Raw genomic sequence first — 14580 nt, forward strand, 5'->3', positions numbered from 1 at the left:
AAACTAATATCATATTGAATGGCAAGTGTAATTGAAAAATTTAAATTTAAAAAATGGAAAAACAAACAAAAATGTTATACTTAGTTATCACAGTTATTTAGAAAATTGTATACTTTTAAAACAAAATAAAAAATAAATAGTGTTTAGTGTAAATTGAGAAAAAATACCTCCTTTGGTAGAGCTTATTTCCCATGGGGATACAGAGGAGAAACTGGGTTCACAGATAGTTAAGTGATAAACAAATGTCCTGAGCTAATAAGCAGTATAGATTTGAATACAGGAAGTATAGCACCAGAAGCTGTTTTTTGCTTGCTTGTTTGTTTTTCTTTTAAGGAATGGATAATGACTGTAAGCTATTGAAAACTAAAACTTTCTATACAAAAAGCACACCAAAAATTAAAAAGAAGTGAAAAAATATTTACATCATATAGAGCAGACAGAATAGCTTTAAAATGTTTTAAAACTAGAAATCCAATCCAAAAAAAAATGCACATTAAAATGAAAAAATAGGCAAAGATAACTAAAATAATTCAGAAAAGGAAATATGAAGTATCAATAATGTGGAATATTGGCTTCCTGAATTATTATCAAAACAATTTGTTTATTGCTTGCACCATGAGAAAAAGCATTAACTTGATGGAGTCTTAGCAACTTATCAGAGGGCAAAGGGCAAAGTCTGGATATTTACTGAGGGTTTGAAGACAAGTCTAAGGCAGGTCTTTCAATGGGGAAGCGGACTGGTTAAGATTGGGTAGGATCATAATATAAGAGTTTAGGATTAATGGACACAGCCAGGAAAGGATTTTAAGGGGAAAAGTTTAAAGAATCATAATAGCATGCCATATGGAAACATAGAAGCTGAAATGCAGGTTCACTTTCTTTGGAGGACTGTGTAACCGTGACTTTAGTCATGTGTGTTTTGAAGGGGTGCAGAACAAGTCTCCCCAGAATATGCCACTGTGGTCTATTTTGAGCTAAAAGAAATCAAAGCCCCAAAAGACTCAGAAAGACCTTACTACTTCCCCTTTAGCTACCAAAGAGAATTTAGATAGTGAGCCTAGCCCAGGAAGGAAACTATCAACAGAGATAACTACAAAGAATATGAGCTAGGTGTGGTTGGCTGGGGGGAACTAGGGAGGATATGGAAATCAACGTCTTCTCTGTGTCTCAGTGTTTTCTCTGCATTGTGTGACAAGTATTTGTTTATCAAACATTGGCTCTTTTCAACTTTCTGTGAATTGTCTTCCTTCCCTTTGAAGCCTCAGACCACTATCCCCTTCTCCTTACCTCAGAATAGCATATAAGCTTCTTTTTTGCCTGACTGCCTGTGGATCTCATATTCTTATGGGGCCCCTGTGCATATATTAAATTTGTTTTCCTCCTGTTAATTTGTTTTATGTTAATTTGATTATCAGATCAGCCAAAGAATCTAGAAGTCTAGAAGGAAAAAGAATTTTTCTACCCAACAATTTCTTCATACTAGGCATTTCATTGCTGACCCCTGACTACAGTGTATCTGAGGTGAGGAGGTTTGCTGAGTATTTTTCTCTAAGACATGATTAAATGTTAGAATTCGGCAATTTTTTTTTGTATCTATTCAGATGAACATATAATTTGCTTTCATTTTTAGTTTTTAAATGTGGTGAATTATATTGTTTAATTTTTTAATGTTAAACCAACTTTATATTCCTTAATAAACCCCAATTAGTCATGACATATCATTTTTATCATTGCATTTGAATTGATAACATTTTGTTAAGAATTTTGTATCTATGTTCATGAGAGTTGTTTTGTATATTTATTTTTTTGTTATTTATTTGTCTGGTATTGGTATCATGGTAATGCTGGCTCATAGAATGAGTTGGGAAGTATTACCTTGTCTTGGGCTGAACTGTATGCCTTAAAAAATTAATCTGCTTAAGTCCTAAACCTCCAGTACCTCAGAATTTGACTGTATTCAGAGATAAAATCTTTAAATAAATAAGGTAAAATTATGTCATTAGGGTGGGCCCTGATCTAATATGACTGGTGTCCTTATAAAAAGAGGAAATTAAGACACAGACAGGTACAGAGGGAAGATCATATGAAGACAGAGAAAAGATGGGCATCTACAAGCCAAGGAGAGAGTCCTCAGAAAAACCCAATACTGCTGATGATGTAGGTGATGTTGGATCTGCTAGTAGTTTCTGAGTGTGGGCCGGGTTCTTGTCTCGTGAAGCCGAAGAATGGAAACATGGACCAGGGAGAGGCAAAAAGTTTTAAAAAGAGGATAGTTTATTAGAGGCAGGAAAAGAGGTTGCAGCTCCTGAGTGGGAGGGGGTCCTGAATGGGGGGTGCCCCCTGACTGAGGCAAAAGCTCTTACTTTTATACCTTCCCTTGCCTACTTGGGGAAGGGGAGCTGTTTGAAGAAGGGAACTTGTTTGAAGAAGGGAACTGGCACCTTCTAATGAAATTTGTCTACCAGGTTTGTTCTGCTTGCCCATCCTAAAGGAATTAGTAAAGTAACCCACTCTTTATCTATTAGATCTGCTCCATTTGTCAGGCCAAAATGAATTTTATGATCAATCCCAAGGCCTTATTACATTATTTCCTGAAGCAAAGGAGTGATTTCAAAACCTGAAGTTTTAGGATATGGCTGTTTTTGTTTATTCCACCAAGGACCTCCCTGTCTACCTAGGGACGTGCTAACTCTCCTGTATCACTGACACCTTGATCTCCGATTTCTAGCCTCCAAAATTGTGAGAAAATAAATTTCTGTTGTTTAAGCCTCAAAAAAAGAGTCAGTTGTAATTCTGTAATTGCCCAATAGTGCCTAACACATTGCTGCCTCTATAAGACATTCTCAGTGAAATTGTTTCATTTGGATTTTATGGGGTAATCACATATTAAGAAAAAGAGGGGAAACATAAGTCACTGTATGAGATGCTCATCTTATCTAGGATTACTGTCTATAGACTCTAAATTTTATAGTATAAAACCAATTGCAAATGTTCTACCTTACTGTAAAATGTGTTTTCTTTCGATCTGGGAAAAGTGATATCCTCGGCTATGACTTTCTCATTAATGGATTTTAGGTGTTGTTTAATCTCTAGTCATAAAAAATATATTGAAATTTACTTTAAGGAACTTTTGAAAACTATCTCTGCTGCAGAGTGTAGATTACACATGCTTAAGAGTATGTGATCTTTTAAATGAATGATTATCTGGAAAATCAAGTTTTGGTACAGTGCTTAAGAACTCAAAAGGCCATCTTAGTTCCTTTGCTTTAAACCTACTCAGTCAAACATAGAAATACTGCAATGAACTAACAGTGGCAATGTTTTGGAAATGCTTTCAGTTATGTGAGATTTATGGTAACAAATGAAGAAACACAAAAACTGTGGACTGATATGCATCTCTTAGACTTAGACAATGCGTAACCTCAGATAAGGTCTGTACCTTCATACATGAAGAAACTCAGCACTGTGAAGTATGAAGCCATAACAGAAAAACTTATTCAAAAATCAAGATGAAAAGGTTCCAGTTCTTTATGATTTCCTTGAAAAAAGAGCACACACGTGCACACACACACATAAACATACACACACACCAATATTTAATGCTACTTAAAAAAAAATGAGTATTACTTGTCCAAACTTGAAGAGCGGAGACAAAATAAATATGCTTATATTTTAAATGTTCTGACCCAAGTTTTTTAGAATCATTTTAATGTATTCTATTTTAGATTCTATGACAAGATTAGGGAAAGATCCATTAAAATGCAATACTTCTAAAGGTGATTGTCATTATGCAAATTGTTTATACTCATCATGTCTATAAATGTCAAATTAAATGAAAAACAAAGTCAAACCCAATATATGTCAGAGAGTATGTTAGACAAACAACACATTTTTGAAATTATTTTAACTTATAAAGGGAATTAAAAGGGGGAAATGATGGGGAAAAGCAATCTCAGGAATACTTTGTGGTTTATGACAGGGAGACCCAGGCAAGACACAGGCTGCATCCAAAGTTGCCTTCAGTGAGGCCCCTCCCAAGAGGCCAGGGATTGCACACCTGCTGGCCAGTTTTGGACTGAGCCAGAACACAACCAGGCCACCTCCAAGAACAGCACACACAAAGGACAGACTGGGAAACCACCAGAGCCCTGCTAAAGCAAATCCTGCTCCATAGGGTCAGTCACTTCACAACAGCTCCTGCACTGTAGTCATGGCCAGTGCCCACAAAAAATCAGCCCGAGAATCAGTCCCTCCCACTGATGTGCAAGCAGAAACCTAGGCTCAACTACAACAGGAAGGCATACACAACACACACAAGGGACACACCTGGAGCACCCTGCTCAGGTGACCAGGAAAACTGCCTCACTGGGGACCACAGGACACCTATGACATAAAGCCACTCTACTAAGACCAGTTAACATAGCAATCATACATAACACATAGAAACAAACACAGGAAAGCAAATGGAAAGACAAAGAAACATGTCCCAAACAAAAGAACAGAACAAAGTTCCAGGAAAAAAACAACAAAAAACTAAACAAAATGAGACAAGCATTGTACTGGACACAGAGCTCAAAACACTAGTGATAAGTATGATCAAAGATCTCAGAGAGAACTTCAGAAAAGAGATAGGAAGCATAAAAATGTAGATAAAAACCATAAAACATAACCAGTTAGAAATGCAGAATGCAATAACTGAAACGAAGAATACACTAGAAAAAATCAACAGCAGATGAGAGGAAGCAGAGGATCAAATCAGCGATTTAGAAGATAAGGTAGCAGAAAACATCCAATAGGAATAACAAAAAGAAAAATACAATAACATAAAACAAAGACAGTTTATGGGACCTTTGCGACAACATCAAGCATAACAGCATTCTCATAGCAGTACCAGAAGAACAAGAGAGGGAGCAAGGGCTCGAGAAGCTATTTGAAGAAATAATGACTGAAAATGCCCCTAACCTGACAAAGGAAATAGACATACAATCCCAGGAATCGCAGAAAGTCTGAAAAAAGATAAACCCAAACAGGTCCACACCAAGGCACATCATAATTAAAATGACAAAGGTTAGGGACAAAGAGTGAATCCTAAAAGTAGCAAGAGAAAGACAAGTAATTACTTACAAGGGAGCCTCCAAAAGACTGTCAGCTGATTTCTCAACAAAAACTTTGCAGGCCAGAAGGGAGTGGCAAAATATATTCAAAGTAATGAAAAACAAGGGCCTACAAACAAAGACTACTCCACCTAGCAAGGCTATCATTTAAAGTCAAAGGAGAGATAAAAAGCTTCCCTGATAAGAAAAAGCTCAAGAAATTTATTACCACCAAGCCAGTATTACAAGAAATATTTTTAAAAAATCTTTAAGTAGATGAAAGGTGAAAATAAACAAATGAATGAAGATCAAAAACATGAATAATAAAATGGCAATAACTATGTACCTGTCAATAATCACTTTAAATGTAAAAAGGTTAAATGTTCCAACCAAAAGATATAGGGTAGCTGAATGGATAAGAAAACAAGACCCATGCAACTGCTGACAAGAGACCGACCTCAGATCAAAAGATGCACATAGACTGAATGTAAAGGGATGGAACATGATACTTCATGCAAATGAAAAGGAGAAAAAATTGAGGTAGCAATACTTATATTGGACAAAATAGACTTTAAAATGAAGACTATAATAAGAGACAAAGAAGGACATTATATAATAATAAAGGGATCAATCCAACATGAGGATACACCATAGAGAGCACTTATGCACACAACATAGGAACACCTAAATATATAAAGCAGATATTGATTGACATAAAGGCAGAGATCAACAGTAGCACAATCATAGTAGTGGACTTTAACACCCTACTGACACCAATGAACAATTCTTCCAGAGGAAAAAAGTCAACACAGAAACAGTGGCCTTAAATGACACACTAGACCAGATGGATTTAATTCATATTTTCAGAGCATTTCACCCCAAATAAGCAGAATATATATTTTTTCAAGGGCACATAAAACATTTTCCAAGCTAGAACATATGTTAGGTCACAAAACAAGCCTCAATAAATTTAAGAAGATTGAAATTCTATCAAGCATCTTATCAGACCACAATGCTATGAAACTACGCATAGAAATCAATTACAATGAAAAAAATTGAAAAACACACAAACACATGGAGACTAAATGACATGCTACTAAATATTGAATGGGTCAACAAATGAGATCAAGGAAAAAATCAAAAGATACCTTGAGGCAAATGAAAATGAAAATACAACCACCCAAAGTCTATGAGACATATCAAAAGCAATCCTAAGAGGGAAATTCATAGCAACGCAGGCCTACCTCAAGAAACAAGAAAAATCTCAAATAAACAGTCTAACTTTACACCTAAGGGAACTGGAAAAGGAACAGCATACAAAGTCCAAATAGAGTACAAGGAAGGAAATATTAAAGATCAGAGCAGAAAGAAACAAAATTGAGACTAGAAAAAAAAATACGAAAGATCAATGAAACTAGAGCTCTATTGTTGAAAATACAAATAAAATTGGCAAACCTTTAACTAGACTCATCCAAAAAAAAAAAAAAAAGATAGAGGACCCAAATAAATAAAATCAGAAATGAAAGAGAAGTGGCAATGGACAATACAGAAATAAAAAGAAAGAAAGAAAAGAAAAGAGAGAGAGTGAGAGAGAAGAAAAGAAAAGAAAAGAAAATACTAGGAGCAAGTAATGCCAACAAATTGAACAATCTGAAAGAAATAGACAAATTCTTAGAAGCATAAAATCTTCCAAGGCTGAATAAAAATATGTATGTGATGTCAGACGGGTAGTAGATGAGGGGAGGGGTTTATCACTGTGTGAGGGATATAAATGATAAATGTCTAACTATTACATTGTTTTGTACACCTGAAACTAATAAAAAGATTTGAATTAAGAAAAAAAGAAACAAACAGAATATCTGAACAGAACAAATACTACCAATGAAATTGAATTAGTAATCAACAAGCTCTCAACAACAACAAAAAAAGACCTGGACCAGATGGCTTCACGGGTGAATTTTACCAAACATTCAAAAAGATTTAACACCAATTTTCCTCAAACTATTCCAAAAAACCCAAGAGGAAGGAAGACTCTCAAGCTGATTTTATAAGGCCATCCATCATTACCCAGATTCAAAAACCAAAAAAAAAAAAAAAAAAATTACAAAAAAAGAAAACTCAAGGCCAATATCCCTGATGAATATAGATGCAAAAATCTTCAACAAAATATCAGTAAACCGAATTCAGCAATATATTAAAAAGATCATACATCATGATGAAGTAGAATACATTCCTGGTACACAAGGTTGGTATAATATATGCAAATCAATTAATGTGATACACCACATAAACAAAATGAAAAATAAAAATACTATGGTCATATCAAAAGATGCAGAAAAAGCATTTGACAAAATCCAGCATGCATTTATAATAAAAAGTCTCAGCAAAGTGGGAATAGAGGAAACATATCTCAACACAATAAAGGCCATCTATGACAAACCCATCACTAATATCATACTCAAAGGGGAAAAGCTAAAAGCATTCTCCTTCACATCACGAACAAGACAAGGATGCCATTTTTACCATTTTTATTCAAAATAGTACTGGAAGTTCTAGCCACAGCAATGAGACAAGAAAAAGAATTAAAGTCATCCAAATGTGAAAAGGAGCAAAACTCATTATTTGCAGATAACATTATACTATATAGAGAGAACCCCAAAGGTTTTACCAAAAAAAAAAAAAAAAAAAAAAAAACTATTAGAACTTAAAAATGAATTTAGTAAAGTAGCAGGAAATGAAATTAATATTCAGAGATTGGTTGCAGTTTTATACACCAAAAACGAACTATCAAAAAGAGAAATTAAGAAAACAATCCCATTTACAATGCATCAAAAAATACTTAGGAATAAATTTGACCAAGGAAGTAAAAACCTGTATTCAGAAAATTATAAGACATTGAAGAGAGAAATTACAGAAGATACAAATAAATGGAAACATATACAACACTCATGGATAGGAATGATTAATATAGTTAAAATGCCCATACTACCCAAAGGTATCTATAGGTTCAATGCAATCCTTATCAAAATACCAATGGCATTCTTCATAGAACTAAAACAAATAATCTTAAAATTTATATGGAACCATAAAAGGCCCCAAATACCAATGGCAACCCTGAGAAAGAAGATCAAAGCTGGAGGAATCATGCTACCTGATATCAAATTATACTAGAAGTCCATAGTAATCAAGACAGCATGGTATTGGCATAAAAGACAAATTGATCAATGAAACAGAATAGCGAGCTCAGAAATAGATTAATGCCTATCTGGTTATTTAATGCATGACAAAGGAAGCAAGAATATACATTGGGGTAAATGTATAATAAATTATAGGTTATTTAATAAATGGTGATGGGAAAAGTGGACAGATACATGCAAAAAAAATGACACTGGACCCCCTTCTTAGTCCATATACATGAATAAACTCAAAATGAATTAAACGCTTAAATGTAAGCCTGAAACCATGTAACTCTTAGAAGAAAATAAAGAAAGTAAACTCTGAGTAATATTTTTACTGATATATGTCCTTGAGCAATGGAAACAAAATAAAAGATAAACTAATGGACTACATCAAACAAAAAAGTTTTTGCACAGCAAAGGAAACCGTCAACAAAATTAAAAGACATCCCTCTGTATGCAAGAAGATACTTCCCAATGATACATCTGATAAGGGGTTAATATACAAAATTTATATATTTAAAAAAAAAACCTCATCCAACTCAACACCAATAATGACAAACAGTCGAATTAAAAAATATGCAGCAGACCTGAAGAGATATTTCTCCAAAGAGGACATACAGATGGACAATAGACATATGGAAAGATGCTGAACATCACTAATCATCAGAGAAATGCCAATAAAAACCACAATGAGATTCCACTTCTGTCAGAATGGCTATCATCAGTAAATCAACAAACAGCCAGTGTTGGCAAGGATATGGAGGAAAGGAAACCCTTGTGCACTGTTGGTGGGATTGCATTTTGGTGCAGCCACTATGGAAAACAGCATGGAGGTTCTTCAAAAAGTTAAAAAGAGAACTACCTCAAGACCCAGCATTCCACTCCTGTGTATTTATTCTAAGAAATCCAAAACACTAATTCAAAAGAATATGTGCACCCCTATGATTACTGCAGCGCTATTCCCAATAGCCAAGACATGGAAACAACCAAAATATCCATCATTAGAACTGGATAAAAAAATAGTGGTACACTTATACAATGGAATATTACTCTGCCAGATAAAGAATGAAATTTTACCATTTGCAACAACATGGATGGACCTAGAGAATATTACGCTAAGTGAAATAAGACTGAGAAAGACAAGTACCATATAATTTCACTTATATGTGGAATCTAAAGAATACAATAAATGAAGAAACAAAACAGAAATAGACTAATAGATACAGAGAGCAAACTGATTTTTTCTCGATGGGAGGGTTTTGGTGGGATGTGTTGGAAAGATAAAGGGATTTGGAAGTACAAATTGGTAGTCACAAAATAGTGATGGGGATGTGAAATACAGTATAGAGAATATAGTCAATAATATTGTAAAAACTATATATGGTGTCAGATTGGTTCTAGTCTTATCACAGGAATCACTTCATAAATTATACAAACACATAACCACTGTGCTGTACACATGATAGTAATATAAAATAATATTGAAATTCAATATTATAGAAATATTGAATTTCAATATTATACATATATATATACATACATACATACATACATACATACATATATATATTCATATTACGGGATGTAAAGTACAGCATAATAAATATAGTCAATGATATTGTAATAGCTGTGTATGGGTAGTAGACTTTGGGGTTCTCACTTTGTGAGGTTGTAAATGTCTAACCATTATGTTCTTTTGTACACCTGGACCTAATAAAAAATAAATAAAATAAAATAAATAATTTTGGGGAATGGATTAAGATGTACAAATTGGTAGTTACAAAGTAGTCATGGGGATGTAAGTATAGCAGCCTGAATATAGTCAATAATATTGTAATAACTATGTATGCTGTCAGATGGGTACCAGGTTTATTGTGGTGATTTTTGTAAATTATTTAAATGTCTAATTACTATGTTATACACCTGAAATTAATATAATATTATATGTCAACTGTAATTGAAAAATAAAACAATTATTTAAAAAAGAAAAATATGAGGATAATATTTCTATTGTTTCTCAATGGAAAGTATGTGCCATCTATTGTATAGCGAGCTGACCCAGATTAAACAGTTGATATTTTCCGTAAAGCGTGCATCGTAGGGCTTGAATGTCCTGGTCCCTGCTCTACAGCATGACTGTTTGTTGATGAGCCATAACAAATCAGACAAACTGCACATTTTTTTTGTCTCATCTGATTTGGCTGCACTCAGAGAAAGTTTATTTTTTACTAGTCTCAGTGACCCTTTGCCATCCTGTTTATTCTAAATAAAAACATTTTTTCCACTTGACTGTTGTTAGTTTTTTAATTAATAGTAAATTCTTTAATATCCACTCCTCTTCCCTGAAATGACTTGTTATTCAGAAATCCCACAAAGGGCTGTTAATCTTCTAAGAAATATTCGCAATCACAGAAAGAGATCATTTATCATGAAAAAGAGCGACACTAACATTGACTTCCAAAGTAGGGAAGTGTTTAAGGATGACTTGGAATAATCAAACAACTAAATTTCTCAGGACTTAATGCTTTAGTGAGGTACCTGAAAGTTAGAGAATAGCGAGATGTCAAAAGATTTCAGAATTGTGACCAACATTATTTTATGTAATAATAAATACAAATATAAGAAATAATGTAATGAGAATCCTTTATTTTTGTCATCCCATATTAAATAGCTGCCTTAGACCCTGGAGACATCAAATGTAAATATGGATGACCTTAACATGACTGAATTCTGGTACCACTGTTACATGGAAGCACTGGAAGCAATGCAAAAATTTCTTTACATTTGAATACAATCACAAATCATCAAGTATATTTCTCTTTGAACTGAGATCCTGCACCAGCCATCTTCTTACTCCATGTAACTGAACTAAAAATTATACAATCAAAACTTTAATTTGCTTTTAAATATTTTATGGACTCAAGGTTTAAATAAGCAAAGTTCTCAAAGGATCACAATTTTAGTGTATATTGGTGAGGTGAGGGTGAAGTCAGGAGAAATCCAAATGGACAAGGGTACTTAGAAACTGATGCAGTTCTTGGGATTGGTGGCATGGTGTATAGAAAGAACAGAGAAGTTAGTCAGGGGACCTAAGTTTTGACTCTGTAGTGAAACCCCCATATAGACATTTTATGCAAGTAACTTCACCCCTTTTTTTTATCCTGTATACTAAGGAGCTGCTGAAAAACATTTGTAAACTGCAAAGCACTATCCACTTTAATGACTACATTGTCAATAATACATTATCAAAATATCATTGAAAGGAGACTTCCGGAAAAATGGCGGCGTGAGGTGAGCCTCTGTAAAGCTCCCCTGGAATTTACAACGAATCGAACAACAAAAACTCCACAAAGGACTCCCTGTACAGCACACAGGCAACACGAAGAGGCCCACTACCGACTGAAATCACCTACAGGTGGAAGATTCGCGCGAGTGGAGGGAGGAGGAAAGGGAGAAGTGCGCGGAGACGGAGCCGCGCGGGCGGAGGACGCAGACCTAGCTCAGTGCGCCGAGCTCGCTGCTCCCCGGAACTACCGCAGCTGCGGGAGATCGGACTGCTAGGGCTCCGCCAGGGTTCCACAGGGCTGAGGGGACAGCATATAACACGGCTGAACCCAACGCTCACGGCAGAGACCTCGGAGAAAAGACTGAGGGAAAAAGGCTGAAAACGGTGGTTTAAGCCCACACTGCCGAGCAGAGACCGGAGCCTTAGGCACTGAGACTAGCCGCCCCCTCCCACCCCTCCCAGAGCTCGCCCCGCCCCCACCTGCCCGGTGCTAGAAGTGAAACAGTAGCAGTGTCAGATCAAAACAACAGAAAATTTGCTATTTTGAGAACTGTGTACCGCGGACACAAATTCACAGCCCAACTAGTTCCGGCAAAGGGGAGAGAGCTGTGGAAGCAGAACCAGCTGTGGTGGTGGTTGCAGCCATTGCTCTGGGCCACCTCTCACAACTCACCCCGCCCCTGACCCCACCTATCTGGGTGGATCCCTGCAGGAGTAAACAGAACTGCTGAAATATACGGGCTCTGAATCAGCAGCTGGAAGAGCTTTCGAACAGCAAAAGCTCTCCGCATACCCACCGGGACACTGCGCCCTGTGACCTAGACGAACTATTAATAGAGGAGAAGCCCGTCTCCCAGGGAATCCCCCCATTGTGTGAGAAGTTGGAATAGTGCAGAGAAAACATAGCACTACCGTGTGGGAGAAGAAAAATAAGTTGCAGTTGGAGAAATAATAAAACATTCTACCAACAAGTACTGGCAAACAAAAGAAAGACCGCTTTCTATCAACCTATTGCAGAAGTCACTCCTGTAGATGTCTAGGAAGAGAAATAGTAAACCAGTAATCGCCAAGAATAACCAAGGCAACAAGATAGCTCAGAAAGAAAGTGAAAAATATCCAGAGAAGGCACTTAAAGATACAGAAATATGTGACTTAAATGACAGAGAATTCAAGATTGCAGTTATGAAAAAACTCAACGAGATACAAGAAAACACAGATAGGCAGTTAAAGGAACTCAGAAACTCAATCAAAGAACAGCATGAGCATTTTACGAAAGAGATTGAAATCTTAAAAAAGAACCAAATAGAATTTCTGGAGATTAAGAACTCAATAGAAGAAATTAAGAATGAAATAACCAGCTTAGGTAGTAGAGTTGAACAGATGGAGGAGAGAGTCAGTGACATCGAAGATAGAAACCTGGAAATGACACAGAGAGAAGAAGAAAGAGACTTGAGACTTAAAAGAAATGAAAGAACTCTACAAGAACTTTCTGACTCCATCAGAAAGAGCAATATAAGAATAATGGGCATACCAGAAGGAGAAGAAAGAGACAAGGGAACAGAGAATATATTCAAACAAATTGTCGATGAGAACTTCCCAAATTTGTGGGCAGAACTGGACCCTCGAATCCAAGAAGCAAATAGAACACCTAGTTACCTCAATCCAAACAGGCCTTCTCCAAGGCACATTGTATTGAAGCTGTCTAAATTCAACGACAAAGAAAGAATCCTCAAGGCAGCCAGGGAAAAGAAGACGGTAACATACAAAGGAAAGCCCATTAGATTATCATCAGATTTTTCAGCAGAAACTCTACAAGCCAGGAGGGAGTGGAACCAAATATTCAAACTATTGAAAGAGAGAAATCATGAGCCAAGAATAATATATCCAGCAAAGATATCCTTTAGATATGAAGGAGGAATAAAGACCTTTCCAGACATACAGAAGCTGAGGGAATTTTCTAATACACGACCTGCACTACAAGAAATACTAAAGGAGGCTATTCGACCACCATCAACAGGGACAATTTGTGGCAACCAAAACTCAAAAAGGGGGAGAGTAAAGGCCTGAACCGGAATATGGGAATGGAGAAAGTAAGCGTGCTGAAGAAAATGGAATACTCTAAATATCAAACTTTCTTTTACATAAACTTAAGGGTAACCACTCAAAATAAATCCAGAATTGAAATATATACTGAAATAAAAGAAGAAACAGAGGGAAACATCGTAGAATACCACCACACAGAAATAATAGACAACAACAAAAAGGCAAAGAAACAATGGAGACACAGCCTTACCAGAAAACTAAAGATAGAATGACAGGAAATCCTCACATATCAATAATCTCCCTAAATGTAAATGGACTGAACTCACCAATAAAAAGGCACAGAGTAGCAGATTGGATCAAAAAACTAAACCCAACCATATGCTGTCTCCAAGAGACACATCTCAGCTACAAGGACAAGCATAGACTCAAAGTGAAAGGGTGGAAATTGACACTCCAAGCAAATGGTACCCAGAGAAAATCAGGTGTAGCCATAATCATATCAGATGAAACAGACTTCAAGGTGAAAAAGATAACAAGAGATAAAGATGGACATTTCATAATGGTGAAGGGGACTGTACAACAAGAAGACATAACAGTCATCAATATTTATGCCCCCAATCAGGGAGCACCGAAATACACCAAGCAACTACTAACAGAACTAAAGGGAGAAATTGACCAAAACACAATTATACTAGGGGACTTAAATACATCATTGACAGCTATGGATAGATCATCCAAACAGAAAATAAATAACGAAATAGTAGCCCTAAATGACACATTAGATGAAATGGACATAATTGACATTTATAGAGCACTTCATCCTAAAACATCAGACTATACATTCTTTTCTGGTGTACACGGAACATTCTCAAGGATAGACCATATATTGGGACATAAAATCAGTCTCAACAAATTTAAGAAGATTGAAATCATACCATGCATATTTTCTGATCACAAGGCTTTGAAATTGGATATCAAG

Source organism: Rhinolophus sinicus, chromosome 18, assembly GCF_057876585.1.
Source record: "Rhinolophus sinicus isolate RSI-liver-muscle chromosome 18, RSI-T2T, whole genome shotgun sequence".
NCBI lineage: Eukaryota > Metazoa > Chordata > Mammalia > Chiroptera > Rhinolophidae > Rhinolophus > Rhinolophus sinicus.